The following is a 23,654-nucleotide window of genomic DNA, read 5'->3' as shown; positions in this document are numbered from 1 at the left end:
TTCCTTCCAAATTCTTGAGCAGGTGTCAGACCTCCTTGCAGAGCGCAGCGCTGTCACCAGGCTCGCAGTCCTGTGCCTGTCTGCTGCGGGACCAGCACGCTCACGGCAGCCCGGAGCTGGAACTTGCCCCGCAGGAAAACCACATACTGGTATGGAGCAAAACAAAAATGCGCTCTGACCTTATTTTTCAGTATACCTCCACACATTATTTAGTAAAATCCAAGGGCTCTTACAGAGTGTAACAAATGTTACCTGTCATCTACAAGTAGGGAACTAAAAGCCAGGGTTTTTCAAAAATGCTCAGCAATGACTTAACCCTGCTTTTAATTTCTGCACACAGAAGACAGTTAGCCAGATGAGCCAGCAGAGCACACGGAGACAGTCTCGGGAAAATCAGCCCTCCTGGGGGCTCGAACTACAGGGACACAGCAGTAGGGTTAGGGTATTTTTAAAAAAACGAAACAAACATAACCCCCCTAGGACAGTCTATTTGCTGAAGCAGACAAGATATTTAGAGACTGGATTTAAGTAACAGGTAAATCTACAGAAATACCTCCTGCATTACCTGTACTGCAGCAGGGTCTGTGAGCCATTGCTGCTGCTGTACTGGTGGAGCCCGTACAAACAGGACAAACGGAAAGCGTCTGTCCCACACTGTTTGCAATAAAGATTACAGAAAAATAGGTAGGTTAAGAGAAACAATGAGGTAAGGCACTGGTCGTCATGACAGGCAACAGTATCATTATACAAGGTGACTAACCTACCCCTGCAGTCAGAAAACCCCTCTCTGCTGCATTTTTTCCCCACACCCAGCATAAGCTGAAGCGTCAGGCCCTTCCCAAGGGCTCGTTTTATTTGCTTTACAAAACACAGACGTGAAAAGAAATCTTAAACGTTCACAAAAGAGCATCACCTTCTGATGTCACAAGACGACGTGATGGTATTGCTCTGGCTGCTATCAGTGCCCTGCTTGAAATCATTACTCCACTTTTCCACTGACGTTAGACCAGAATCAGGCCCTGAACTACTGAACAGGTATGAAATTATGTTCTTAAGCCTACCATTTGCAACTGAACAGCTGATGTCAGTCGTCACCTCCTCTGCTCACTATGCCAGTCTTGCTTGGAAAACTGAGCCTACAGCTCAGATAGTCTGAAAACATATCTAAAAATCTGAACATATCTGAAAATTGAACATCGATTGGTCTGTGAACCTACAGCCTCTACCGAGTTTCATATCTCCGAGGATGCTCTGAGCAATAGATTTTGCATTTGGGTTTTTCCTTTAGCCAAAAGATGAGCACAGCTCAGTCACCCTTTCCTGGTGGCTGCAGACCTGATCACATCCATGAGAACAAACTACTCCCTTCCCATCCGCTCTCAGAGCTTGTCAAACTGGCTCCGGAGCCACGTACTGCACACAGCAGCCCAGGAAGAAGAGCCTCCGCTCAGAGCTCCCAGTGCAAAGCACGCAGCCCAGGCCGACCTCGGACTGCAAGCTGATCGCTAGGTGTTTTTCAGTGACTAACGCTCGTCCTTCACATACGTACTTTACACTGCATTTTGGTATCCTAGGGCGGGTATACATAGCTGTAGGCAGGCAAAGAAACTGGCGGATGACACCTTGCATATCAATACCATCTCAGCTTTAGCAAAACCCTCAGGAGTCCTTAAAAATAATGAAAAAATAAAAAAATCCTACTGACATAAATTACTTATTTAACTCTTTCTACCCGGTAGAGGAGAAAGATGGAAAAGAAAGAGAACCTGTCATAGAGGAAAGCACTGATGAAAGCAGTAGAGAGAAGGGAGAGTGCAGGGTTGAGGGAAGAAGGCTGCAAAAAGCATGAGGCAGAGTTAGGGGGGCTGCAATGGGATGGGAAAGGGCTGAGGGAAAAGAAGGGCTAGAAAAAGCATCTGCTTCCAAGAGTGAAAACAGTAAGACCACCAAAAGATGCAACACTTCAGAGTGGTGGCAGACAGAAAGTTCTTGGCATGAGGCCAGAAACCATAAACATTTTAGGGAAATCCTGAAGATTTTGCAGGGGCAATATGACAACGCAAAGGACTCTTGAAGAGGCTGTCAGAGGTGGCAAAGACCACCATGCTGCATATGGAATGGTAAGGATTTCTGCTACACTTTATATATAGTTGAACATGTCATATAAATGGACAGGACATATTTTCATTATCTAGATGTATATGTCTACATGGCTGATGTACTGTACGTCACTCAATGCTATTCTGGGATATCTATATGCCATGTGCGCTCTCAGAGATCACCACCTGCCAAATCATATTTCTGCATGGAATTTCACTAACTATGGGCTGAGCAAGAGCACTGGAATGCAATCTGGCACTTTAAACCGACTGTGTTAGATGGGTTTAGGTCATAGCTGATAAATGAGAACATTTACAGAACTTTAACTCTCACGGGACAAGATAAACCCAAGCATGAGAGCAGGCAACGCTGTGGACTTCAGAAAGGCTGTGTCAGCTTGTGCTTGGGGCAGGATTTAGGACCAGGTATCATCCCGAGGTGCAAGGGTTGCAGGAAACTGTATGATTTATACACAGGCTAACGCAACACGATATCTCAGCCATCGTTTCCCAACCCTGCCTGCTCATTCCTACCTCCCTACAGAGAGGGGCTTGCTCATTCGCTCTCAGCAGTTGTTTCTCTGTAGAAAGGCAGACAATGCAGGAACACTGCTAAGAGGTTACAGCCCTCTGGCTGGCTGCATTATTCACTTTTAGCTCCAACTGTTCTGGTTACTGTCAAGTTTCCATTAAGTGGGGACATTGTTCTTCTTTTCCCATACTGCTGTTAAAAAAAAAAAGTCACAAACACACAAATACATGAAGGGACAAACGTTTTTTTTCAGCCCTTAAATAATTTGCTCAAAGTAATCAGATGAGAAATTTCTGTGGCCATCATGGAAACAAATAGTAGCAGGAGATCAAGACTATGTATTTTTACTAATGATTATTACTTTAAAAGCATTGCCGTTTTCTGTGGTCTTGAAATTTTTTTTCTTCACTTTTAACTGAATCCCTCAAATAATTTTCATTGGAAAAAAAAGAGTCACTAGGAGCAGCATGCATGCGCAGAAGGTCAAGACGCAGAAGAAAGATACTACTGCAGCAAATGCAGGTTTTGGAGTGCTTCCCATACAAGCAGCCAAGTTCAGCTCCCTTCTCCGCCTGATGAACTAATGCACAAGTTCAGTTCCCAGGAGTGCGTCCCAGCGCTGTACTGCCAGCCCAGGGTACTGCTGACAACCATCGCAGCTCCCAGCTTCAGGGACAACCACCCTAAGGTTACCACCCACCCTATTTTGTCCATCACAGTGTTTGTTGCTGCTTTTGTCTCTCTTCAAGAAAGTCCCTGAGCACCTGACAGTGCAGGTGGGATCCCCGCACAGCACCTACAGATGCAACATGTTGTCTGGGGCAGTCCCAAGAGGTTCGTGCAGAACAAGTACATGGCGGCTTCAGATACTTCAAGGCAGCGTGAAGCAACCTTGCCACGTCACGTACTTAAAAGTTAACCTCCATGTGCGCTGCACGTCTTTGCATACGGTAAACCCAGGGCATGCCACGAACATCAAGTTTACGACACCAGTGGAGTTCCCCAGAGGAGAAACAGCACCTTTAGGAGAAAGGCACCTCTCCCCTCACGGCTCCTCTGCCTTGCCTCTCGCCCCATTGCCCCCCTGCGCAAAGGCGGATTCCACGACAAGCCCTGTGAGCACCAACCAGGTTCACAGGACAGGCTGGAGCGACCAGCCCAGCACCCTGCACCCTGCGGCACGGGACACCACAGCAGCGCCGTGTCACCGAGGAACGCTTCCTGTACTCCTGGCTCCAAGGGCTGACTTAGCACCTTTCCATACCAAAATTCCCATCAGTGGCTTTTTTGAGTAATGCTTTTAAATAAGCTTCACACATTCTGGATAATAAATTCCACAATAATTTGAGGTCTCTAATCTCAGCTGACTTTCGTTCTTCAGTTTCTCCCCAAAGCTATACAGCTCCATAGTCTCGGCATGGACTTTGAGCCCCAGGACACCTAGGGCCACGTGCATGTATTACACTAAGGCATCTTACTCAACCTGCAGCAATAGGTGTCAGAGGAAACAATAGGTGGATGTATGCCTGTTCCTGTTTTGCATTTTCAAAACCAGCTGCTTATCCTCAATTAGGGCTAACAGCAATCACTGACAAAGCCAAACGCAAATCCTGGGCCTCCCTTTTCCACCCAGAAATCCTACTGTTTCATTAAGTTCCATACATGGATCCAGAGTCACATGAAGGGCTGTGAATAACTGCATTTTCCCTCTCCCTAAACTACTACAGTTTAGGCAATATGTTATCCCTAGCCAGCTGAAACAAAATGTTTGAAAACTGCTAGTTTACAAGAAAAACAGAATGGGCTTGGGAAAATCCCAGAAGGTGAGCGTAAGACTGAGTTCAGAGGGCAAAAGACTTGCAAAGCCACCTGAAGTCCTTTGTAATCAAACCTTTCTAAGAAGATTTCTAGATCCTCCACAGGATTAGAATAGCATTCAGGACACAGGGTGCTTAATTTTTCCATCCCAAGAAGTGTGTGATTGCTCATTCTTAATTGAGAAAAATCAAATAATTACAGAAGTTAAGCTCCAATTTCAAGAATAAACCTGGAGTGCTTACTTAGGCTTTAGAGTGGTACCCGTTGAACTAAGATCAGAAACAGATGAATTCAACAGAAATTTGCTTATTATAATGAAATATGCAGAAACAGAATAGCCCTCTGTTTCTTGTTCAAATATAACTCAATACCTGCAAATTTATGCAAAATAGCCCACTTATACACATTAACAATGCTGAGCTTCCTTTGAACAAAACTGAGGCCTCTGATTTCTTTCGCCTTCTTTCCTGAAGGGGTTAAAAAACAAAAAAACAAAACAAAAACCAAAAAACACTCACAACACACCAAACCAAACCACTTCTCCATCAAGACCGTACAGAACCGTGCTGATGGCAGGCAGTAAATGAAGACGTTCACACTTGAACTTTAATCCACCGTCAGCTGTCTCCCCATTTCTTTCTTGCACAGGTACCTAGACCTCCAGCAAGTTACCAGCAATGAGGATGCCTGGACAAACCAGAGATACCTTGCAGCTTATTATTAATTTGTGAAAACTCCATTACATATTTCTCCACAAGTTCCTAGAGGAAATCAGAGCGTTAAGGTTACAACTTACACGCTCACAAGCCTAACCCTTCACAGCACAAAAGCTATGGCTACACACAGCAGTCTTCACTCTTTGAGCAGTTTTTAAAGATTAAATATTACTTTTCCTCATCTGTCACACCTTTCCGGAGCAATACTGCTCAGAAGGGTTTTTGCACACAAAAAGACTGTTCAGCAGGAAGAAAAGCTACAGCTTCGGAAAGAGAAAAATCTGAGAGCACTCAGACACAGCAGTTTGCATCTTGGTTGTTTCTCCCAGTGAAAAAAATGGCCAAATTGCCATAAACGCTGCCAGAATTCAGTGAGATCAGGGCTAACCACAGATATTTCAAACTGGCCATGACTCATCTATTATTCTTACTGGTAAGACCTAAAGCTGGGTGGGACCTTTGGTCAACTCCTGACTTCCATACTGTCATACACTGAATTTTAGGGAGGAAAAAAAAGTTCACAGGAAACCTCTGTAATGGAAAAATACATGTCAGAACACAGGAACTACAAAAATAGACATTTAAAAGAAAATAGGTAGGAGACCAAAATATTTCTGTCCAAAAAGAACGCATGATGCATTCCTTTCTCTCCAGACTGCTTCAACAGTCCTTTAACCATGGCAGGGTAAAGGACGGTTGAATGTACTGAGAGACTGATGGGGTGTTTCTCACTGCAGACTCAAGAAAACACCAAACAAGGCATATTTTGCATTCTTCATGAGAACACGCCAACTGCATCATGTAACTGCATTTTGCTTCAATTCTGAATAACAAGAGACAACACAGGCTCAAGATACCCATTTATTTTGCCTCTCCTGCGTCACATTTAGACAAGGTTTGTTGAAAGTGAACTTTGCCCTAAGACAGTTATTATATAGCACAGTTACAAGGTACTGCTATGGACATAATATCACAGGTGACTTAGTGTTGGAGCTTTATAATTAATTACTACTGTGGGTTTATTTCTACTGTGGGAATCTGTGGCGGCTGTAATCAAGAGGAAGCCCAAAACACTGAAAAGAGTTTCTGCTGCAAGGTGCATGTAATTTGAAAGAAGATGCAACCAATGACATGCACGCAAAATTGGACTTGATTCTGGATGGGGGACAAAGATGAGGGCTAAAAAGACACAAGGAAAAAAAAAAAAAAGCAGCAAGCACTTCCAATTAGAAACGACAAATCTATTCCACCAGCCCAACACTCAGGAGACGTTTCTGGGAAGCCACTTTGTGATGTATCATCCATTATACATTAGTAACACTCCTAGCCAGAGGTGCTGGGAAGTCCTGGGGCACATCACTCACATGGTCTTCAACATGAAAACTGCAAAAAAGCAAGCTGCTACATGGTAAGATAACCAGAAACAACAACTGCATATGAATCACCCACTTGCACAGACTTGGACAAAGGACGTCATAGGGCTGATCTGTGGGATATTGTCTTTCTGATACTGTCTTTTGTTTCTTTGGACTGTAATGCTTGTCTGAAAGAAGAGCAGCCCCACTGTGTCCAGAGCACCTTCTCCCTTGATGCTGGGAATCAAGCTGTAAACAGCAATGCAGCAGCCTCCCCGTTGTGAATACCATCAGGCTGGATCCCTTGCCTGCACCTGGAACAGTCATTTGGGGGATGCCAGAGAAAGCATGAGAGAAGATTTATCCTCAGGTTTATCTTAATTAACCAAGAAGCACTCACACTCACTTTGCACTAGCATAAATGAAAACGTTAACAGACAGGACTTAGGTCTGCTCACAAATCGAGCTGGGAAAAGGCAACCAAGGAAATTACAGTTCCATTCTTCCACCAAGAGAGGTATAGAACCAGAAACGTAACTCCCGATTTCCATGAATATTCGCTGTTGTCTATTTCCAGAGAAAATGTCTTTTTCTGTTAAGTGAACTGCAAGTAGTGGAGAGGTTTTTTCCAATCTCCTCCAGCTGTCAGGTCTGCTCTCAGATCTGCAGCTCCTCTTTTAGATACTGTCCACATCAAAACCTGGCTTGCCCAGAACGTAAAATGGAAGGATGCTCCTTCTCTTCTGCAAAAGATCTATCCCACCATATTGCCTTTCTCTTACATCCTCTCTCTCCAAAACCGTCTATTTAGACAGCAAATTCCTCAGGGCAGAGGACTATTTCTTATTTTATGTCTATGCCTTCTCTGCCCAGAAGAAGGGGTAGAGAAGGAAGAGACAATATTATCACATTAAGACGACTAATGAAAGTCAGCTACTTTGCTGTAAAACCCTTGGAGAGGCAAAGCACAGCTTCTGTTTGATGTAGCTCAACACTGTGTCCCCAGAGCAAGAACGAGCCGTGCTTTGCCTCCGTTAGGCACGTACATCAACCGTACATCAACTCAAGGGGAAATGGCTGCAGAAACACGACGGACAGAGCAGCAGAAAGGTGCGAATGGTGCACCTCCCAGCACTGCTAAGGCGCTGGCTGGGGAACACACGCCAAAGAGATGAGCTGCTGGGTTGATGGACGCCGCTGCCGACGATCGGATCGTGAACCTCAATAACCACGTTCAGCCCCGCTCTCAAACTCAAGTTTTCTTGGCAACAGGGTAGGCATACTCGTACGATCAGATCACTGACCTGAGGTGGTTATCTCAACGCTAAAATCCCGCATTTCCTTTTGGCAATAAAGCCTAGCAGCCTTCTGTGGTCTCACATCGACTGCCGTAATGGCCCGTGTCGTGTTAAGTTAGTCCTTTTCCTCTCTTAACATCTTTTTTAAGAAGCTTTGCCTCACGCTGGATTCTGTTTGGACTTGTACAAACAGGCAGAGTCGTTTTCACATAAAAAGTTTTTGTTCTCAGAGGCGAGACCCATCTTCTTCCTGAGAAGCGTAGGCTTTTCTCCTGCCTTTCAGGGAGCAAAGTACTTAAAAACTAGGCTGCACTTGCATGTTCACAGATTGTTTTGGGGCTTTCTGTTCTCCCACATGGAAACAGAAACACGCACGACGCCTCGGTCGCCAGCGCGCTTCTCCCCGCTCCGCCGCCGCCAGATGGCTTCCCCGGCGATTAGACAACCTCCCAGCAACGCGCGGGTGGGCGAGTTGTCTGACAAACGACAAAACCGAGTCGGGGCCGTGATTATACAATCTTCAGTTTGTGTTGTTTATCTGCTTTAATGATCTAGCAAGCACTAAACGCCGCAACAAAGCGCGGGCGGCGGGTACGCGGCCGAGGCGGACGCGCACTGACGCGAGATCACCCCAAACGGTCACCGGCCCCTCCACAAACCCGCCCGCCGGCTCGCTCAGGACATGGCTGGCCTGTGCACGGGGGTGCTGCTCCCCCCCCACCACCCCCCGGCACGAGGGACGGGAGAAGGACGTGTGCCATCTCCCCCTCACTCAGGCCAGCTGCCGCACGAGGCGGGAAGGGGAGCGCACAGAGAACCTTCCGGAAGGAGAAGCTGGACGCGCCGCTTTGCTCCCCCACCCCTGGCACGAGGGGCCAGCAGGCACACCCAGCAGAAGCCTAGGAAACCCTGAAGGCGAGCAGCAGGTTAAGTCTCTATAAAAAAATAAAAGTAAATAAATAAAGGAGAAGGCAACGGTGACTCACGCAGCTCGACAGTTATTTCTCTCGGCCGGCTGGGGAGGTGGGAAGGTCTCGCAGCGGGGCGCGAGCCACGCCGGGGCCAACGCGCCCGCTCTCAAGGAGCCCGTGTCCGCCAGAGCCACACGGCAGACACGGCACCGGATCGGGGCCAAAATGGCCTCCTCTGTGGTAAAAAGAAAGCCTGGCCAACGTTTTGTAGCAGGGAGGAAGGAATAAAGAAGCACTGAACGGCGATTTTCATCTAATAAATCATTTTCGTTTCCTCCAGGAGAGTTTCCACGCTCCAGGACATGTGAGAGCAAGTTAAAAATAGTTTCCAGCAAAACAAAAGGAGGAAAAGGTGTGAAATAGTCACTCTTCCCCTCCTCCCACCACAGAAGCATAGCCAAGACCAGTCAGTCACTTACTGACACTAGAGAGCCCAGCAAATAAACACCCCAAAGGAAACATATTTCTTGCTTAGTTGCCTTATATACAGATTTAGATCCACTACACAACGCTCATTCCCACTCACAAACTGTTTGTGTTTTAAAAGACTAAATGTCACATTGGAACAGCTATTTTGAAGCAAAAACCCCACCTGTTTGCAACAAAGACATGCAGGAGAACTTTTATTAACGGAGCATATGAAGTTGCTGCTAGACTCTGGGGCTTTCATTATTTCTGAAAATGAGTTTCTTCTATATGCCTACCCAATGGACACACCAAAGAAGATACATTTAGCAACCTGTACGAACATTAATGACTGATATCTATTTTATGATTTTATTTCACAGGAACAAGAATTGTGGCAATACCGGCAGCGTATTGCCATGACCTTTCTTTTCCTGAAGATTTGATAACTTGCTTTAAATCAGTTGCTAGAGAAGGAATAATTCTTAAAAAAAAAGTCAGTTCAGTTCATAACTGATAAAAGGGTAACAACTGCACATATTTGCTTGGTTCATCAGGGAAGACATTTTTCAAACCACCACCTGAGGAGAACAGACACACTGTAAAATACAAGATCTTTTCTTTGATGTAGACACGTCTGACGTCTAAAGAGCACTTCATAAATTATATTGGTTAACAGAGTCAAGTTGACACAAGCCTTTTCACTCTGCTGCTATTAAGAGAACCCGTGAAAACTTCTAGTTGAGTAATGTGATTTTCAGGCTGCTTCAGGAAGCAATAATTTCACAAGATCACCTACTGCTTACAATTTTATATTTATGTAAGTAAGCAGTTAAAAGAATTCACTGCTCTGATCCTAGGAACCTCTTCCTTTGCTCTGCAAAGCTTCCTGCTTTCCTTGTCACAGCAAGAGTGATGTTTGTGGTAGGAAACAGAAAGAGCCCCACAGCCTCAAAAGAAGTTGATCTGTTGAGTCTTCTCTAAGAACAGCAGTGCCACAACACCAATTTCTAAGGATCTTGAAAACGAGGAACTTAAGTATCTGGACAAAAATCAAATGCTCAAACAGGTATTTAAGCAAGACCCTATGATCTTCTGCAAGTAGAAAAACTAATTCCTGGCAAAAATTTAAACAGGTGTGCCTCTCCTGATAAACTTCAATTAATATTAATACCTAGCTATTGATGGATTCTGTCCAGATTTTCAAAGGCCGAGCTAAAGTCCGTGGGAATCTCCATATATTTTGCATCAAGTCTTTTCAGATTTTTTCCTCCCCAGAGAGTTTTTTTCCTAGATCAGTTTTCATAAGTTTTGACCCATTCAGCCATGCAGCCAGGAGTCTTTGGCCCAGGTTTGGAGCTGCTTCAGCTCGGGACTTGCTTTCCTAGCTGGAGGGAGGGCAGAGCTCAGGTGCAGCCCTACCTCCTGCACAAGCCTTGGGCACAGATGAGCGATGATGAAAATGTTGTGACAGTTCAGACAAATTACAGAGTGCCAGTGGTTCTCCCATGGTTCGCTCCCCACACTACCACTGAAGGACAGGCATGCTTCCTCACCACAAGCAATAAATTTTAAAGGCTTTGTGGTGTCTTAGGACAAGAGGACTACAGGAAGTGTCCCTTTTAATCAGGCGGGCAAGTGTGGAAAGGGTCAGAATAACTGCACAGGCAGGGCTGGCTGTGTGAACACTCCCCTGTGGCCTTCCCCACACAGGTGCTCAGGCGCCTGTCCCCTGGGACAACGCTGCAGCGAGGGCACGCTCTGAACAGGGGTAGGGATCCTGTCCTATCCTTCGGCAGCTCTGAGCATCTCACAGGTAACCCTTACCCTTAGCGGAAGGGGCTTTCCGTAAATTCAGAATAAATACGCTAAAGACTGACAACAAACTGAAGTGGGGGAGCGGTAACCTCGTGCCCAAGATCCTCAGTTCTGTCTGAGTGCTTCAACAGGGAGCTTCTTAACTTTTGGCCAAATCCTAGCCAAATTTGCCACAAGATCATACTCACAAGCCTTACATTCCTGTAAGCATCATGAAAAGAGAGAGTCAGTTGGGAAAAATTAAGTTCCCTGATTACCTGAGAAGGTACAGCATGAGCTCACACCATCGAGTACCAGAGACAGCATGGAAAGGAAAACACGAATTCTTGAGCATTTAAAGAAGCTTAAAACAGAGTTCAAACCCACCCCCAAAGGGCAAAAAGCAAACCGCTAAGAAACATAAAGCCATATGAAAACAGAGTTCATTATTTCCAGGGGTCTGGAAACACTAGCTTTGCTGTTACATCCCATTGTTATTTTTATTCTTCAAAGCTACCAATCAAATGAACAGAGCTTCACCCACCCAATTAGACTATCATAAGACAAGGAAAAGTGGTCTCCCCAAAACATCCATATAATCCTAATTACTTCAGAGGCATTGCACAGACTTACTAAAGGGCAGAATTTGGAGACCATGTAGTCCCAAATGTATAATACATACTGTCCTTACTGCATAGAGAGTCCATTTCAATCCCAGTCAAACAAACAGATGAAACACTCCCAAAGTCAACAGAACTGCACTAGCTTGAATGATGGCCCACTTTGGACCTAGGTATACCTAGCGCTTCTGAAAGCAAGATTTTCAGAGACCAGGCTCCCATACTGAGAAAGAGCATCATAGCAAATAAAGAAAAATAAGAACAGGCAGAAGAGGCTTTCACTCCAAGAAATCAAGCTTGCAGCACAGCAGAACTGGTTGTGGGAGCGTGTGCTGGGAAATTCTCAGGTTTTTCCACTGTTCTGAAGCAGCAGCTGCTAAAAGACACAGGGCAGAGATGCCAGTTTCATCATCTTTGTAGGCATACTAGCTGCATGCAATGCAGTGAACAAGAAATGCTGAAGTTCGCAGCAAAATGCAGAACTACCATGTCCAAATTTCCAGACCCAGAACCCTCACAGACCCCTTTTTAATTTCAGCATGAGGCAAGGCCGATCAGCATTACTGAAGACAAACTTACAGATTTCAAAGTGTGAAAAATTCACATGCCGTTCTAAGTATGTGCTATCAGCCTGCTAAAACATCTTCCATCAGCAAAGTTCGCTTCCCAGCCTTAACACAAGAACCCAGCCAGTAAATAAAATATCATATGTTTAAATAACATCCCCTCCTTCTGAACCTATTACAAAATCAGCTGCTCCCTTTCCCTGTCCTCTTCCCTGCAGACAAAAATCAGTGATCTGACAGCCTTACTGAATCAGCTGCCCCACGTTCGCTTGACAAACGCACCGAAACAAAACAAACAGCAAATAACTTCACATCTTTCTTTACTTACCTTCTGCCCCCGTGGAAGTGGATGCTTCATGGTGCTTTTAAAATAAGAAATCTATCTTCCTATGAAGTCACTATCCAGAACTCTGCTACTATGAGGAAAACAACCACACAAACAATCTGTACTAGAAAAGCTGAGTCTTGCTAAGCGCTTCGGCTCAAGTATTCAGCCTGGCTCCCTAAAGGCAAAATGAAGCATGACCCAACCCACAGTGGCACTTCAGCCTATGAGCATTGCTAATTAAGTGGAAACCCCTCCCCATATGTTAAGCAGAATAGTAGGATACTGGCAGAAAGGATGGGGAAAAAAAGACCGGGTAAACTAATGATTTCTGCTACGTTTTTATGATGGGCGCTTCTTATTACAGCAAAACCAAAAGAAATTAACAATTAACAGGGAGGACAAAGTCTGCTTTTTTATTTCAACTTCACTTCGACTGCAAATGCAGGGACTCAAACTGATTTGCTCCACACCCTTAAAAGCAAATGCAGCTCTCACAAAGAGAACAATTTTCCCCCTTTTGTACTCTTCTCACAGAAGCCCAATTACTTTAAATGGGAGAAGTCAGTCTTCCCTTACCACAGCCACGAAACAATTACATTTGCTTAGGGAAACAAATGAAAAGTCAGTGCAAATTAACAATGAATTATATATACACGTGCAATGTTATTTTTAGCATAAGACAACCTAATAATTATGGGCACATAGCGTTTGTATCTGGGTAGTGCTCATCTGCAAATAATATATTTTTTAACGTTACTTCCAATACACTCTCTCAGAGACCTTTTTAATATGCAAAGAAGCAGATTTCTTACTAAGAGAGAGAATTTTTGTGCTTTTGGAAGCACCCAACTGACAAGCAGAGAAGCAAAAAATCTTCCATACATTAAACAGCTACAACATAGTCTGTACGTTGGCACGCTGGTAAAGTGCCCGAAACCTGCCTACTATGCTACAGCTTCCATCACTGCAGTTGTACAGGGGACGTTGCGGTGTTTTTTCTCAGGGACTTCAGTATTCACATTTCTGCCTCTGTGGCAAGATTTCAATATGGTTGTAATGGTATTTTTTTTCCTTAAAGGAAGATTTTTTTTCTTTTTTTTTTTTTTTATTTTAGCAAGGAGCTGAATTTTAGTCCTCAAACCTACATGAGTTAAATAATCCAACCATGGTAACTACTGCCAGAGACAGACTCTACCTCTGTTTTGGCAATGCAATGTTAAAGCATCTCCATATTTTGTACCAGAATGTCAGTCTGGGCCACCAGTATCTGCTCCATTTATAGGCACACCGATACCACATTAGTTCAGCTCATTTAAAGTTGGTTTACTCTGACTTGATTTATCAATGGCTCACTAAAAACAGTGAGGGTGATTTGCTTCACAGTAATAAAATAAATAAATAAATAAATAAATAAATATAAAAATTCAGAAATCTCAGCTGGGTTCCCAATTTACCTCAATCATAAACTCAGCATCTATGGAAAGCTATGAATCAAGGTGGCTCACCAGTGATCTCCATATTAAACTAGGAAAAAAACAGCAGGGACATTTCTAACAATATGCAGCAAAAAAGAAAACAAAGCAGGGAGGAAAACTTTGCAGCAAAGAACAGGGGATATATGTAAAGTCCAAAGAGCCAGCAAAGCCATACTTAAAGAAAGATACATCACCCCATACTGCAAAGCTCTGGGCACAGGGTCAAGGGACTTCACGCTACTGCTGACACACTGCCTTTGGAGGGGAAACAGCAGAAGGACAGCTCAGGGACCTTCAGGAACCCACCGGCCCGGGATTCCCTGGCTGCCCTGTCCCCAGCAATTTCCCATGCATAACCCAGCGGCTTCCTTGGATGTGAGCACAGGAGCTCCCCGCTTACAAAGGCCTTTCCCGTTGCAGCTGACCTCTCCATGCACATGGGTGTGGAGAGGGGGCATCCTAAACACAAACAATTCTCACACAAGGCCCCTGCCTGCTCAGGTCTCTTCACCTATTTTGGTGTTTTTAATGTATACAAATTGCTAGCTGAATTCTAGCAGATCTTTACAAATGCATAAACCTTAGTTCAGTTAATGCACATTTAATTTCTCTCCTATTACATTAGGTTTATTTTGGCAGCCACTGTGCGTAGGGCTAGACCAGCAGCAGCAGAAAACAAAGATTTTCAGTATGTATTTTGGCATCTATGTATCACACTTCCCTTCTACCAAGCATTAGAACAAAGCATATTCTCCACCCATAATTATCATGCGGTTCTTACAGAAGATAGAAGGGGAGTATCCATACCCATTAGGGATCTGTTACCTTTCCATAACCTTCCCTGTCTCAGATGGAATTCATCAAGCGGACACTTGGCACATGCCTTTCAAAATATCTTAAGCTCTGAAAAAAACAGTGTTGCCTAGTGACAATAGAACCAGCAAGGTCAGACTTTTTTTGTTCTCTGTTCCCACCTTTTGAGACTTTTGATCTCAGAAGCTTTTTCCGCATGGGGAAGACCTTTCCGGAGACACTTACCTTTGTCACAGGAGAGTGCGAAGTTTACTTATTTAATGTGAGATCCTGCTGGAAGGAACGCGCTGCATGGCAGTCACGTTTGGATCAACGGCGTTGTATTCTGTAAAACCAAGGTATGAATATGAGGAATCATTTTTTGGCTGCATATTTTTTTCTCTTTTCCTTCTTTTCCTTAAAATTTGTCAGAGTCATGTCTAAAGAGTCAGCCAAAAGTCCCCACTTGATGCATATACAAGGCATCTAGAGATATTTGGCAGAAGGGCTTTTTAAGGCCAGCTAAGAGCTTGTACTGGCTGCACAATAAATGCAGTTACCCAGCTGAGGGGGAAAAAAACATTTTTTTTCTTTCTTTTTTAAAATAAGGATCTCATACTTAAAGGTGCTCACCGCTTGGCATCACAAAAAACGGTGGGTCAGGAGAGGGTCCAATATGAACAGCTGAGGGGCAAACAATGGCTGTTTAAGCCAGAGCCAACACTGGAAAAATGCAAACCAAACTACGGCCTCAGAGAGAGCATGAGAGCATGCAAGAGCCAGCCTTGAATTTCAGGCCTCTCAAACCATTTCTTGCTCCTGGAAACAAAGTTTGTCCTTCCACTTTAGGGCAAAATCAGTTTTGCCCAAGGATCAGAGCCCAGGAGGGAATGCTTTTCAGACTAGGCAGTATCTTTTCCTGCAAATTATCTGCTACGATGGAGCCCTGGTTTGAGCGGAGGCTCTGGGAACCCAAAGGAGGAGGGACCTAGTCCTGGTTCTGGTATCGATTAGTTGGAAAATTTTTTAAACTCAGTCTCCACATGTGAAACAGTAGCTCCCTCACAAGGAATGGCATGAAGCTGATCAACTGATGCTTAAGAAGAGCTTCTGAGATGTTATTTAAACTTGATATTTCTACTCAAACACAGAGTATTCACTATCATCACCTATGACTCAGGGACCTGTTTACAAACTTACATCTAGAAACTATCAAGCGTATCAAGATGTAAGGTCTTGCACTTTTCTAATCGAATCTCTGGAGAGAAGTGAGCAAGGGAGGATTTTGCAGAGGACTGTCACTGGGCAAAGACAGCTAAAGCAGAAAAAACAAAGGACCAAATTCATCAGCGATCTCAGTGGAGTCATAACTGGGATCAGTCTGACTCAGTGAACATAGATGTGATCTAAATGCACTTTAGTTGAAACTGTTTACAGCAACAGACTCATCCTTGTTTACATCAAGTATCAAAGACAGTAAAAAATACCTCAATTACTTGTGTCGAACATGTTTTCTGCTTGTCCTTCGCTTTTGAAAACAACCTGAAAGACCTTTTTCCTCCTTATATTTCACCTTTAGATGCACAGATGCTTTTTGGCACCAAGCACAGGCCCGTGGGAGAGACACTGGGTGCCTCCTCTGCAAAGCAACTGAGGCTGCAGGGAAAAATCTGAGGAGAGGCAGAGTTCACTTGTATACACGAAGGACTTCTGGTTTATCCTTGCTTGGGTGAAGTCTGGAGCCCAGAGAAAGGTCAGGCTGGGGAAGTCTTTGGAGGTCTCACCAGGCAGCTCATGGGTTAATGACTCTCCTAACACACATGACTTCTTTGGAGCCTCAGCCTTGATTAAACACGCATTAAGCAGAAAGGACCCCACAGCTCCATTTAAAAATCCAGCCTAATTGCTCAACCTTCCTGATCAGCAAGATCTGCACATTATTAGTGTCTCTGTGTACACTGAAATATACAGTTTGACTTCTGATGTGAAAATAGTGAAACGAGGAAGAAGGCAGCTGTACATCATAAGGAAACCAGAAAGTATATTTTTTTCCATCCATCTGGCTGCCTTTTGCGGAAGGAGTCTGCTGAGCACCAGAGGAGGGAGGAACGGGCTGCAGCGCCTGGCGGCGAGACAAGCGCTGTCACCGCCACCACGCAACACCACGTGGCGCGAGGCCAACCTCCGGTGCAGCCCAGGACGCCCCACCTCACCTCCTGCTTCTGCACCCCATCCCAACCTCTATTTAAGCCATACTGCTCATAGAGAGATCCAGTCCTGCCTGTAAGCAGGAGTGTATCCACCACTTCTTTGCTAGGTTTTCAAATGATTATTTACCTTCACCGTTTAAAATAGGCTTACAATGGTTTTGCAGCTCTTCAGGACGGCAGGGCTCTACCCTGTATACCTGGACATATACCTCACTAGGAACTGCGCTAGGAGCTAAAAAATGTGGTTTTTTTGTGGCTATTTCAAAACACTGCAAAGCGAAAGTGCCTGAACCCGCGCCAATGAGGTGCGCAGAGGAAAAGCTGAAACCACCGCGACGTCCAAGGAGAGCGGGACGGGATCCCCGTTGTGCTGTGCACATGGTGACCCCAGCGAAAGCCAGCGGTGCCCCGCACTGGGTGCTCGTCGAGGGGCTCGGAGGGCAAAGAGCAGCTGAGGAGAGCCACGAGGGATGCTTCCAAGGCTGGGGCAGCCCATCCTAACTAGGGGCAACCAACCGTCCTCGAGCCATCCTAAAAAAGTAGAGCTGATTTTTATTGGTTTTCCTCATAAGAATGATAGTGCAAAAGGAAAAAAAAAAAAAAGGAAAAGAAAAGCAAGAAAACAGACCGTTAACTAATTCCCCCACCCTTCAAGAAGAAAAGCAATTTTCCTCCTAACTTTGGAGGAAGGGGTGGGGAAGGAAGTTTTGGCTAAAAGCTCTGAAACATGACAGTCTGATTTGACCACTGTGCCTTATGGGATTTGTAGTCCTGTGCTCTCAGCGCCGATTTGCCGTTTCTGGCACTGTTGTGCAGCGGAGTAAGGCTCTCCGTGACACAGGCTGAAAGACGCAGCCCGGCCACGGGGCCTCCTCCAGGACAGGGAGGGGAGAAGGAGATCCCTGGCCTGCAGCTCCTATGAGACAGCCTGGTGGCTTTTCAGAGTTCAAACAACATTGGTTTGGGCCAGAATATTTAATTTTTTTCCCCCACCCTCCCCCTCTCACAGAATTCCCATGGAAACAAAAATAAAGCTCTCGCTGGTTTTTTAGGGGGTGGGGGCGGGGGGTGGAATGAAATTGGGGGGAGGGGAAGCACGGAAGAAAATATCAGATGCCATTTCTAGCTTAATCTTTCCTGCAGCAGCACATCTCTGCTCTGTGCCACCCCTTAAGAGGCCCAAGGGACGGAAATTGTATTCATCGCCGAGGGCTTATTTCTGGTGGCGTTCTTGAATCGCTACCTCGCTTTTGGGGCGGGCAGAAGACATTCTGCCAGTTTTCTCCTTTGCACATCAGTCTTCAAATACCTGGATGCCACCGTGTGGCTGCTGCCCGACACCTGCACGGCAGCTGTGGGGCAGAGGCAGCCCATCTGGACAGACGTGGCGGGGCAGAGGCAGAGCTATACGGCAACGCGCAGGACAGACATAGAGAGGCAGAGGCAATGCTATATGACAATGCACAGAGGGAAAAAAAAGAGAGAGAGGAAACAGGAGCTTTTTTGCAGGAATTCACAAAACTTAAAAGAATGACAATCGCCTCAAGCTGTATGAAGCATAGTATTGGGAAACTACTTACACTGTCTCCTTCCTCCCTGTGGTATTAAGCTAACAGACACGCATTGTTTTTCTTTTTAAAGTCATATAGCAATACGAACGCTAGGTTTGATTGAGCTTAACAAGTTCATCTTAAAACAATTTACCTTGGGTCCTCTCTGCCTCAGAATCTGGCATGCAACAACATCTAATGCCTTGCCATTTCTGTGTAGTGGGATATGACCTGCCTTTAGCTGCTGGAGAACTGAAGCCCGGATCTGGAAAGGGATTTAGTTATCCAGAGGGTCCAGCACGAGTTGCCTGGGGTCCTAAGCAGCTTTGGGCCTGGGGCCTCAGCCCTGCAGGGAGGCTGGCAGCTCCAGTCCCCCGCAGCCCTGCTGCGAACTCGAACCATGCCAGGAGCTGGACGAACTAAGGATGGGGTCTCTGCTAGCAATGTGGGACAGCGCTGCAGGGCAAGGAAGGAGAGGTCTCTTCCTCCCCCACCACAGCACCCCCAGCTCTTTCCTGCCAGGAGGGAGACAGAGGAAAACAGGGATGGACCGGTGGCAACGCGAGGGGCCAGGGTTTGGCATTTGCCCAGTTTCTCCCTTGTCCACTTCAACAGCATTGCTTTTCAATGCGTTCTTAGGTGCCATTCGTTAAATAGGTGAATTACGCATTGTATCATCAGGCCATAACAGCTTGTCAGCTAGGGACGTTATTACTGTTAACGAGAAAGGAACTAACTAAAATATTTTTAAGCACGTAATGAGCACTTGAGTAAGAGTTAAGTAATGAGTGTTTCTTCAACGATGAATCCAAGCGAGATATGTGCCACCCATTTTGTTAACAGACAAAGGCTTATATAAGCTGGGAGTTACATAAAATCCTAAAATAGGGAGCCTGAAAACTCCCCCACCTTTGGATCATAGCTTGACTGCAACACACATACCTGAGTTCACATTAAATAGCTCTCGGCTGCTACAGCTAGCATGGAACTGATAGCCAGGCCTTTAGCTGGCTAAAGCCAGCAGCAGAAATTGCAGTATAGACATGTACTTCATGAGCTTACACTAGCCTTAAGCGTAGCTTAATCTACAGGTCTGGATTTGCCTGCAAGCTGCTCTGGAAACAGCCTTTACAGTAACACCCTCCAGGCAGTTTTATCATAGCTATAGTGACCTAAGAGCGTATGCAGGAGACTGTAAGAGTAGATACATCACGTTAGACTGAACATCTATCTGCTCCCAGTGTGCCATCCCAAGAACTGGTTTATAACAGCTGCTTAGCAAAGCGTGTATAAACAAGGCATGGCTATGGTGAAACCTCTTTGGTACTCTCTCTGTCTCTGGCAATTTGCAGATAAGGGACTTTCCAAGCCAGAAGCGTTATCTTTGCCCCTGACAGCTATTTCGTTCATTAATTCGTCCAGTCAGGTTTTGAGGTCACATGAACTGTCATCATCTGTAACATCATGCAGCAAGAAATTCCACCGTTTAACATACCTCTGAGGAGAAGGAGGAAGCTGTATTTCATAAGATCAACTAGTACAGCTGAAAAAAAGACAGGCTGCCAGGGGGTGCCGCCTCTTCTTCAGGTCTTGTATGTCTGAAAACTTATCTATTTGCCTCTAGACAAATCACCTGCCTTGGGGGCGAGGAGGAGGGGGAAACCTCTTGCTCCCTAGACGCCTTGCATCCCACTTTTAAAATGCACTATTTAAAAAATCAGGCAACAGATTCAGCCCATACCAATGGTTCCTCCCTAGACCTGAGGTCAAAAAAAGTCCCAGAGAAGAGGATTTCAGGTCCTCTTCACAACCCAGACACCCAATCCTCCTTTTAAAGCAGATATTTTAAGAGAAGTCAGGGCTGCTTATCTAGTTGGGGAAAAAGGAGAAGAGAAAAATTCACAGACATGGGATTATTGGCCAGGCACAGCAGTGCGTATCAGGAGTTATTCTAGTGACTACAAGCGTGCTATTCATTACAGCAATCGGTTTGCTCTGCAGTACTTGCAGAAACATGCCAAGGCTGCTGTGATTCTGTCCGACTTGCTTCGCGTTTGCGATTTGCCTAACCTTTGCTCTAAATAAATGGGATCTGCACAGAGGGAATTTTGAGGCAACGACCCTGCTTCTACAGCATCCCCTGGGCTGCATCCTACAGAAATTGATATGGTCTGCTTTAAGGGAGAGACAGAGAACAGGCAGGCAGGCAGGGAAAAAAAATAAAAGCAAAAAAGAAGAATGGAAATGCAAGCTATCTAGCCCACAAAAATTGAGAGTAGCCTACCTTTGGCTTCTATCATGTTATTTATCCTACTTTAGAATTAAATCCAGATGACATAGATAAGGCGGTGGTGACCCCTAGTGCCCTCTCCAGCTGCAGCTTCCACCGTAATTCCCCATATTGATACCTGAGCATAAAGAGAGGCAAGAAGCAGCACCTTTCAGATTTGCTCTTCATTCACAAAGCCTCCCTCCCTCTCCCCTTTCCAAAACAGGATCTAATTTCGTCGCTCTATTCAATCTCTATTGCCGCGAGGCATTCACTGCAGCATCCCTTTGTCACTGCTGTCTGAGACCAAAATTAAACAAGTCTACTCATGTAACAAATGATTATATTCCTTTGACTCTTTACCATAGTACATTTATATCTATTATGCTTACAGAAAAGAAAGAAGAGTCCATTTTGCCAACTCCGAGCTTGTCAACAACTAAGGACGGCCATTCAAAACCCTGAGAGAGGAGCGACGTCTTGTATAAACTCCTAACGGGCATCTTCCGGCAGCGGGGCGCTGAAAGGGCTGAGTCGACCCTGCGGCAGGCATCGCTATGCAGCATTTTTTTCTGACAATGTCAATAATCTGTTCCTGTGAGTCAACCTGCACCATAACTGTCCCACAGCGCAGGATGGACTTCAGAGGCCTGGGCCTATTGCTGCCTCGTGGGAATAACATCTATTTAAAAAAAAAAAAATCTTAAACCACCTCTGTGCAGCTTACTTGGCGATGCAGGAGTTTCCTCAAGGAAACAGATGACCTTACATAGTTCTGAAAAGTCTTTAGCCGCTGACAGCGGAGGGCTTTGTGCCCCTGCCCCTTCGCAGGGGCCATGTGCTGGGCCGGGTACCGGGCCGCGTGGCCACCCCTCGGCGCGTGGCACCGCCACCGCACGCCTCTCGGGAACAGGGTTGCGTCCACGTTCCTCTGGCACCTCAGATGTATCTGATAGGAGCTTGCAAACATCTCCTAAGGCGGGGAAACACCCGCTGATTTGGTCTCCAGCTGCGGGCATCACGATGCTCTCACCCTGGGAGCCGAGGCCCACCAGAGAGCAGCAGATGCCCCCATGCAGCTCTACAGCCTGTCTCAACTTCATCTGATGCCTTCTACATTTGTCGTCTTCCCCTTCCAGAAGCACGTTAGCCGGCTGCGGCTATCGCGCTCGTCCCAGAGCGTCTGCTCAGCGCGTCCCGCCACCGGCACCGAGCCTCTCCCGGCAGAGCTGAGATCCCAGGCGGGATCCCAAACAGGCCGAGCGCCGGGCAGCTGCGTGCCTCTCTCGCAAGAACCTGCCCCCGCTGGGCAAGCCCTGACGCCGCTTTAGCGTTTCTCAAACCCAGACTAACTCCCCAGCGCGAGCCGGCTTGGGAGCCCCTCCCAGGGCTGCGTTTAAACTCCCCAGCTCGGCAGGAGCCCACGACGCAGCTCCCACCCCGCTCGGTCAGGCCCAAGGGCGGAAGCAACCGCGCTTTCTTTTCCCTTGGCTTTGCAGCTCTTTTTTCCCCCTGCTCGAGGAGTACTTACTGCGCTAAGTCAGACCGCTCCTACCCCTCGCGCCCCAGCAGCGCTGTCGCTGCCCGCGCTGCTGTTCCTGTTTCTCTGGTCACCGGTTTTATTTCTTCGCAACAAACAGCTTCCACGTATCAACTAGCCCTTCCGCCTCTACATCTTCTCGTGGCGTCTTGCTTTCTTACGGCTGGCTCCCTTTGGCGCTGGTCTTGGGACTTACTTCCCGCCGAGGGCTGCCGTGGGAGCCAAGCTGCTTGCTTCCTGCTACTCCCCGCTCCTTCCTCCCCTCTTTGGTCAAAAAATTGCCAGCACCCTTCTCGCTAAATGAGCCGCTGGCTGGTGTTTTTTATCACGATTCAGCTCATCCGATGACTGATTAGTCTGAGGCGAGGAGGGCTTTATGCCTCTGTAAGGGGCCTGCCACCCTGCAACAAGTCTTTTCCTCGTTTCAGGGCTAGACAGGCAGGTTGCAGCTAACAACACTGTATATGGTTGGGTTTTTTTTTTTTTCAGTTTTAATACAAGTTCGTTATCTGTTCTGGACATATTTTTGTTCTGCTCATGTGCCTGCTCTGTGAATCATTTGTGCCATGTTCTGTATCTCTAGACTCACGTGTACCCTTGCTTAAATTAAAACCAATGATTTTTGAGTTGACATTCCTGGCTGTTTGTTCCCAATGTCTTATTCGTAAAGTAGGTTCTGAATGGGAGATAGGAGTATGCTATTAATTGTATAATTATAAATAGGCTTTGCTTGGCTTAAATATCTGGGTCGGCGCGAGCCCACGACGCAGCTCCCACCCCGCTTGGTCAGGCCCAAGGGCGGAAGCAACCGCGCTTTCTTTTCCCTTGGCTTTGCAGCTCTTTTTTCCCCCTGCTCGAGGAGTACTTACTGCGCTAAGTCAGACCGCTCCTACCCCTCGCGCCCCAGCACTTTGCTTGGCTTTGCTTGGCTTAAATATGCTGGGTCCGGTCTTGTTCAATATATTCATCAATGACCTGGAGGAAGGGACAGAGTGCACCCTCAGCAAGTTTGCTGATGATACGAAACTGGGAGGAGAGGCTGACACACCAGAAGACTGTGCTGCCATTCAGGGGGACCTGGACAGGCTGGAGAGCTGGGCGGAGAGGAACCTCCTGAAGTTCAACAAAGGCAAGTGCAAGGTCCTGCACCTAGGCAGGAATAACCCCCTGCACCAGTCCAGGCTGGGGGTTGACCTGCTGGAAAGTAGCTCTGCCGAGAAGGACCTGGGAGTGCTGGTGGACAACAAGTTAAGCATGAGCCAGCAGTGTGCCCTTGTGGCCAAGAAGGCCAATGGTCTCCTGGGGTGCATTAA

At 46.2% G+C, this 23,654-nt stretch overlaps 1 protein-coding gene across 6 annotated transcripts in view; it reads right to left on the bottom strand.

Moving 5' to 3' along the window:
• PLD1 (phospholipase D1) overlaps positions 1–22,719 on the bottom strand; it is an 87,840-nt gene extending 65,121 nt beyond the window's left edge. For 2 of the 6 annotated variants that reach the window (XM_009673752.2, XM_068953787.1), the window contains exon 1: positions 12,506–12,715. The gene's annotated coding sequence lies outside the window, so the exon portion shown is untranslated. Of the gene's footprint in view, positions 1–11,912; positions 11,935–12,505; positions 12,716–15,018; positions 15,119–20,816; positions 20,941–22,332 lie in introns of those variants that run through there. The other 4 variants (XM_068953784.1, XM_068953783.1, XM_068953785.1 and 1 more) reach the window with 4 other exon arrangements.
• Positions 22,720–23,654: the final 935 nt, after the last annotated feature.

The sequence above is a fragment of the Struthio camelus genome, chromosome 9 (genome assembly GCF_040807025.1).
Source record: "Struthio camelus isolate bStrCam1 chromosome 9, bStrCam1.hap1, whole genome shotgun sequence".
In the NCBI taxonomy this organism is placed as follows: Eukaryota; Metazoa; Chordata; class Aves; order Struthioniformes; family Struthionidae; genus Struthio; species Struthio camelus.
Note: the sequence above shows the minus strand (reverse complement) of the source record. Positions and strands in the feature narration are given on the sequence as shown.